Source organism: Lasioglossum baleicum, chromosome 8 (assembly GCF_051020765.1).
Source record: "Lasioglossum baleicum chromosome 8, iyLasBale1, whole genome shotgun sequence".
NCBI classification, from domain to species: Eukaryota; Metazoa; Arthropoda; class Insecta; order Hymenoptera; family Halictidae; genus Lasioglossum; species Lasioglossum baleicum.
Genome location: NC_134936.1, coordinates 3,173,026 through 3,181,265, shown reverse-complemented (window position 1 = coordinate 3,181,265; position 8,240 = coordinate 3,173,026). Strand labels below are relative to the sequence as shown.

The 8,240-nt window shown below is 35.0% G+C and overlaps 1 protein-coding gene across 2 annotated transcripts in view; it reads left to right on the top strand.

The window, feature by feature from the left end:
• Positions 1 to 1,657: 1,657 nt before the first annotated feature.
• LOC143211679 (cytochrome P450 6A1-like) overlaps positions 1,658 to 8,240 on the top strand; it is a 75,631-nt gene continuing 69,048 nt past the window's right edge. Inside the window, exon 1 of one of the 2 annotated variants that reach the window (XM_076429546.1) lies at positions 1,658 to 1,846. The gene's annotated coding sequence lies outside the window, so the exon portion shown is untranslated. The remainder of the gene's footprint in view (positions 1,847 to 8,240) is intronic. The other variant, XM_076429545.1, reaches the window with a different exon arrangement.

Below are 8,240 nucleotides of genomic sequence, written 5' to 3'. Positions count from 1 at the left end.
GTCTTTTTGGCATCTTTTGGGCATCTTTTAGGCTTCTTTTTGAGGGCCTTTTAGGCTTCTTTTATGCATCTTTTACACGTCTTTTTACGCGTCTTTTGGGGCATCTTTGAAGCGTCTTTCCACGCATCTTTCCGGCATCTTTTAGACGTCTTTTTCAGACGCATAAAATTTTCAAATATAAGAAAAAGTTATACAAAAAATTAGAATCTATATGTATATATACAATATATGTATATATATCTACTTTCTAATATTCCAGTTTGTCTTCGAAAAGACCTTATTACAATTCAGAAATTTTCATGCAGTTGGCGGTATTCGAACTTGGGGACTACCGTTTAACTTCATGATGTGCTTCCTCGCTGAGTCATGCGAACCTATATTGTTACATTCTTTACTTTTCATTTTTAAAAGCTCAAATCATATAATTATTAGAAGAGATAAACTTCTGTTAAAATATTTTTAGGTAAAAATCAAACTACTTTTTTTTTAATGAGGCATGGTATTAGTATATTAACGACTAAGAGATATACATATTTTCGTAAGTACTTAAATCGTACGTAAGCATAAAAACACATACAATGTATTTGCAAAATAAACAAAAACATTTTATTGTGAAAAACATGTATTGTTATAATATACAGGGTGTTTCATGCAATTGTTTCAAGCCATAACTCCGTTATTAATCATTTACAAAAAGCATCATAAAAGAGAGATAAATGGTCCGGAGAGCGTTATATATATAAAACAAAATGATCGTATACTAATTGGAATTTGCATTTTTTTATCATAATTATAGTTATTACATGTTAGTGCTAACAATTTTTCTCGTTCCATAATTCTCGTGTATAACATTCGGTATTCAAAAGCTGGGCACACCGAGATTAGTGATCCTATTAACCTTGCAAACTCTCTAATCGAACAGTTTTTTATTTTAAGAAACTTTTTAGAAAAAAAAAACTTTGAGCGCGGATATCTCGGAAACTATGCGAGATAGCGAAAAACTGAATGGAATCAATCTTATGGCACATTTTGTCAGCTTGAATTTTGTATAGAATGGTCTTATCGCTAGGAATGATAGTTTCCGGAGTATAAGGGGATAACCAAAAAGGGGACCTTCTACGTGCCCCCCTGCACCCCGCTCACCTCCTAGGAGTAGGGACTTTTAGTATGTTTACCTCCTAACTAGTCCAAACAAAGACCCAAAGTTAAAAATTGTGTTCCTTCCATTTCCCTCTATACCCTCCTTATGAGCATTCGTTGACTGGACCACAGGGGTATTAGAGAGTGATGTGAAGCGTATCCTAATCGAATTGTTCTATTTTTTTATTCAATTGCATGGGTTCTATTGCATTATGTAATTGACCGATCGTTTGGCAGTCAGAGGAATGTGTTAGTCACTCTCGCATTATTAATTGTGTTGGAGTGACGTAAGAGTCACACATACTTCATGCGTTTGTGTGCCTGTGATCTGATGCGTGCGCAGCATAAGCGGATCTCTCCCCTGCGAGTTTCGATAATGTTCTATATTATGTGATCCTGTTATGTTTTACTTTCTTCTGATGGACCACTCGCCTTTTATCCGTGCAGTGTGCAACATCACGACTTTTATATTAAACTACACAATTTACGTGTGTCCTTTTTATTTTGAAGTAACCCACAGTCCTCAACAAGTTGTGGTCGAGCAGATTCAAGCAGCACGAGTGTTAAACGTCACTCACTCTCTTCTGCCGTGGTTATGAGTGGGGAGAACCAGTAAGGTACCTTCAGTGCGTTCCAGAGCGTTTCTATGCCAGTCTTGTGTTGTCTACGAGCGTAGCTTGCAGTTGTACCAGGTACAGTGTACCAGGTAAGTCAGCACATTAATATTGCTGTTTCTATTTTCCATTTAGAGCTGCTCATTTACAATATTTTTGATACAATTAGACTGCGGATGTTTATGCAATGTACCAAAATAAATAAGAACTTATTTATTACTCCAACATTGTTTGAAAATTTTTATAAGCCATAAATGCATAAAGATCCGCAGTCTAGATATAATTTAATCCGGGTACACACGCTTTAAGCATTCAGAATATCTGGTGAATTATTATAAATTCCGGTATGGTGACACACGAATAGGTAGTCGAATAATACTTAGGTAAACAAATCATGCGTTACTACGTCGAGAACCAGTGTGGTTTACACGATCCTGTTTTGTTTTAGTTATATCAAGTCTGGTTCTTCTTATTTCTTATTTAAACTTATCCAAGGTACTAACAATAAATGACAGTTGTACAGGCGTAAATACACTCCACGACAAAACGATAAGACACCTCTAGATTTCTAATGTTTCTCAATACCAATGATGTGTACAAAGATTTTATATATAGATCTGTATAGGGTATCCTCTGGTTATAGTAACATACGAAGTAACTGCTATTATTTATGTTGTGTCTTACAATTAGGAGTTATATCAGTTTACATGAAAAGCCTGCGCGCCAAAACGGTAAGACATGCTGAAGAAGAATAGTGATTTAATTACACTGTCCAACACCAAATTTGTTCCACAATTACTGTTCAGTGGTTCTTGTAGAGTTTTTTGCGCTGATTCCGAATCTGCCCTTAATTTTTCTGTTTAACATGTTTAAACAAGCATTAAAGACGGAGAGACACGATTTTGCACCAATTTTTGAGGATATTTTTCAATTTATCTCAAAAAATAATGGTCTAGCGGAAAATCGAACTATATGACGCGATAGAGCAGACTTTTATGTTGAGAAATCACCCTTTGAAGTTTGTAACTATGATGTTTTTTTCGAACCACAAAACAAAATATCTTCGCCCGGCATGAGTTGTCAATTTATGTTGAGACCGCGCTAGCGGCATGTGCGAAGATATTTTGCAATAGATAATTGATGCATGAACAGTTCATCTAAATCCGTAACAATTTTATTGCACTGCAAATGATATGAGCTGTTGTGCGAGTTTTCTCAGCGGCAGCTATTCTCTACACTCCTTACTATGTATTATCTTGCGCCCCACATTTTTCGTTTTAAATCTTACAACTATCTTCATAGCTATTAAAAATTCACAATCACAAATTTTCAGGGCTATCTGTATGGGGTTAGGAATCTGTATGTAGGGCTAGGAAAAATTATTTTTTACTTTCCAGTCCGTTTTAAAAAATTTATTTTTATTTAAATAATTATTTTTTGCATTTTAACACGCGACGACAATCAATAGTTGCAATTGTCTACGCACGTGAACTTATCCTGCTTTTGTTATATACACGGCAGTTTGCAGTGACAGCTCTTTAGAAACAATTACCGCAAGTATAGGTAATTATTGCAAACAGGTCTGCGTCCTCCGCTTTTGATGAAATTTTAATATGTTATATGGCAACACACATTTTGAACAACTTTTTCCTTTTCCAATATGGGGGGGGGGGGGTCGCTTTTAATTTTCGAGATATTTGCAAAAAACTATTGCTAATACTGTATTGAATTTTTCGTATTCTTGCACGCTCCGCGGCAACGTAAGCCTGTCCCGGCGCGGCGCACACTGGGCTAAACCAACGAAATCTGTGTCAAAATCAAAGAACTTTCGATAGAAATGAGATAGAGCGATGAAATTTTTTTTAAATGAAAGCTGAAACTTTGCAGAATATGGAATAATTATGGAGATTGTGGTACGAACGTTTTTTAAAGTTGAGAAAATTCGTTAAACTTTCACAATTTCAAGAAAATTGTGGTTTTTTCAATACCACGCGCGGAAATTTTTTTTTTATCACGCGACACATCATTTCTCGTAGATTTTTTCACGCTGATCTCCAATCTGGTTTCAAAATTTGTCTACGACCTCAGGATTTTGCAAGAAATCAATTTTTGTAAACACAACTTCTGAAATCATTTTTTCGTTGAAATGAATTGGTAATGCACTAGTTTGAAGGAATATTGTATTCTCATATATAAAACACATTAAAAATAATCATAATGAAGTATTTGAACGTTTACTTAACGTATATCACTTGACGAACGATCACTTGACGTATCGCTGCGATTGTCGCTGGCACTCCATATAGGCTATGCGTGAATGTAATGCATTACAGTCACGCTGTATGATTATTTTATGATTATTTTTAATGTGTTTTATATATGAGAATACAATACTCCTTCAAACTAGTGGGTTACCAATTCATTTCAACGAAAAAATGATTTCATAATGTAAGGAATAAGCCGTATTTATTTGTAAAACATGACACACGGATAACCATTCGTTGACAGACGTGTTTCTCGCGAAAGCTCGTTTTGATCTGATCTTCTTTTTACAATTCGTTAGCAATTACAATTTTAGAATTCTTCTGTTCTGATTCTCTATTTTATAAATTTAACTATACATAGGGTTATTTGTTAATACACACATGTACATACATATAATACACATACATCATTCGTACTTTAACCCTATAATAAGTTGTGTTCACAAAAATCGATTTCTTGCAAAATCCTGAGGTCGTAGACAAATTTTGAAACCAGATTCGAGATCAGCGTGAAAAAATCTACGGGAGATGATATGTCGAATGTTAAACAAAAATTTTTCCGCGCGTGGTATTGAAAAAACCACCATTTTCTTGACATTGTGCAAGTTTAATGAATTTTCTCAACGTTAAAAAACGTTCGTACCACAATCTCCATAATTATTCCATATTCTGCAAAGTTTCAGCTTTCATTTTAAAAAAATTTCATCGCTCTATCTCATTTCTATCGAAAGTTCTTTGATTTTGACACAGATTTCGTCGGTTTAGCCCAGTGTGCGGCGTTTGTTTACATTTTGCTTGTAAACACGCTGCAGAGATGAGAGAAAAAACAGGGTATCACTCTGACCATACGTACAGTGGCTCACGAAAGTATTCGAACGCCCTTTAAAACAGAATAACTTTTTTATAATTGTAACAAACGACCTGATTTTTTATAATCAATTAGAAGCACTGGTTTATGAAATGATATGCAAACAAGATTTTCCAAAAAATTATAATTTACAAAGTTACATGCAAAAATAAAAGTCATTTTTTTAACTTTTTTATTAGGGCCCTTAAATAAAAATTAAAATATATGTTTTGTAGATCTATGTTAGTTATACACATGCTGAAAATTTCGTCAAAATCGATTAACATACACACGAGCTACAAGCGATTAAAAATGTTGAAAATCGTAGTTTTACACGATTTTTGATCAGTTTCTGCTTAAAATCCACAAAATCGTACATCTTTCGTTGCGTGTCGTTTTTTCTTGCGTCAACCGATTTCGATTTTCATTTTTTGGATAATCTTTTTTGCATATCATTTCATAAACCAGTGCTTCTAATTGATTATAAAAAATCATGTCGTTTGTTACGATTATAAAAAAGTTATTCTGTTTTAAAGGGCGTTCGAATACTTCCGTGAGCCACTCTATGTATGTAGGGTGAGCTTTCAGTTTTGAAAGTCTACTCCTACATTTTCGTATGCGTGGTCCACCCCCCACCACCTAACCCTAACTAATTCTGATCGCATAATCTTTTCATCCTATATAGCCGTCATACAGAAGTTGAACTAGTAATGGAAAAATCATGAGATCAGAATTAGTTAGGGTTAGGCGGCGGGGGACGGAGAGGGCCGGCCGTCAGGCCTGCCCAAGCACGCATACGAAAATCCAGAAGTATTCTTGCAAAATTGGAAGCTCACCCTATATATGTATGACCAGAGTGAGACCCTGTTTTCTCTCTCACATCCACAGCGTCAAAATGTAAACAAACGCCGCACCGGGTCAGGCTTACGTTGCCACGGAGCGTGCAAGAATACGAAAAATGCAATACAGTATTAGCGACAGTTTTTTGCAAATATCTCGAAAACTAAAAGCGACCCCCCTATATTGGAAAAGGAAGAAGTTGTTCAAAATGTCGAAATCTATAACATATTTTTTCATCAAAATCGGAGGACGCAGACCTGTTCGCAATAATTACCAAAGTATACATTCTGTCAAAAAAGTACCGGGAATTGGTCAATGAAACAAAATTTGTATTATTCATCCAAATTTATTGTATCGCCTTCAAAGTAGGCCCCTTTCGAAATAATACACTTATGCCGACGAATAACCCAATCATCAAAACATTCTTTTAACGCATTTTTTGGAATCAACTTCAGTACTCGCCGCGAATTCTCTGTTATGTCATCTATCGACTGAAAACAGGTGCCTCGAAGTGGTAATTTGAGTTTTGGAAAAAGAAAAAAGTCGACCGGAGCCATATGAGGGGAATACGGTGACTGCTCGATAAGATTTGTTGAGTTTTTGGCCAGAAATTCGTTCACAATGATAGCCTTGTGAGATGGTGCGTAATCGTGGTGCAAAATCCATGAGTTTTCTTTCCACAAATCTGGTCTTTTTCGACGAATTTGCTCTCTCAAACGCCGCATAACGCTCAGATAATATTCTTTATTTACTGTCTCACCTTGTGGCAAGAATTCCGAGTGCACTACACACTAAACGAAAAAAACTATCAACATCACTTTTGATCACTTTTGATCGACTTTAACGTGCTTTTTTCGTTTTCGGCTCAATTGGAAGACGCCATTCCGAAGCTTGTTGACTGGTTTGCATGTGAAACTCGTAAACCCATGTCTCATCACCAGTTACAATGCGTTTTATGAATGTGGGGTCGGCATTGACTCGTTCTAATATGTCTTCAGCGACCTTAACGCGATTGAGCTTTTGCAGAAAATTCGCAAAAATCGCAAAACACACTTGAAATGAACTTACAAAATAGCGCACTGTAAACAAACTAAATGACAAGTGACGCTTAAACTCCGCGTGAGTATAGAGGACAGTTGTTCCAACTTAGCGACAAAAAGAATTTCAACAATCCCTTTAAGTGGGATTTTTAAATGATCGATTCCCGGTACTTTCTTGACAGAATGTATATGTATAGAGACAAAGTTGCTTCCTTTGCAAAGTTCACTGACTTTGGTTCAAGCTATTCGCATTAACACAAAGTGTACACGATCGGTCAAGTGTCCGGTTTCATGGTTTTATTCCAGGCCTGGCCAACACGCGGCCCGCCACGTTAAGTTGTGCGGCCTGGTCGGCGAATTTATATTTTTGTTGAAATTTTTGTTTCTCGTTGTATGTATACAAAAAATATTAAATAAATGAAGTGTCATTGTTCTAATGCGCAAGTGCGACTACGAACTCCATTTCTACATATATTTAATATCTTTGATATAATTGAGTTACAATGCAACAAAGAAATGAAACAAATTTTTGCGACCACATCAAAAATTAATTTTTACTATACTTATTATTACACACGGGAGACATTCCAACTTAAGATATTTTACACAACGAGTTGTAACTGCTTTTGGATCCACATATGTTTGTGAAACAGTTTTTCGAGATGAAATTTACGAAGAGTTCATCACGTGCTTCATTAACTGATGCCAATTTAGAGAACCAGCTAATAAAAGATGTGCAACGTCGAACATAAATATTGATTTACAAAAATTAAGTGGAAGAAAGGATAAACAAATATCTCATTAATTAAGACTCGATAGTTAATTACATTGAACTATAGTATAACAATAAAGTTTTATTCATTTGGTATTTGAATTACATTTTTTAAAATCATGTTTATCTAAAGTGCGACCCGCTGTAACGTTACCTGTCATCAAAGTGACCCGCCAAACCATTTCGGTTGGCCAGGCATGTTTTATTCCATAGTTATTGCAGTTATAAAATAAATTTTTTCATTCGAGCACATATTGTTAAAAATAGTGAAAAACTTAAATGAATTCAGTCTTGTATTTTTTATAAAACAATGTATACCGTTCCTCCAACAAACATAAACTGTTCGTTGCCGGACGAATGCAATGTGAACACTTTGATTATTTACATAAATTATGCAGTCGTGGACATTCATTTGTTTTGAGAAGGCCAATATTATGAAGAAAGTCGTGGACAAAAATACAAAATATAATATAAAATAATATGAAATAATCAAGACGAAGTGCATTAGACCCATTAATTCGTTATCTTTGTAGTTTAAGAATATGATCAAGAATATTTTTGTATTTTAAAGGAAGATAATATTTTCATAATATTTTCTACGGCCGCAAATTCTTCATTCAATACTAATGTCTAGACTATGGATCTCTGTGCAAAATAAAAATTGTTTGCATTGATTGCAAGACCCAGGAGCCAAATAAACAATTTCTATTCAGCTTAATTTTC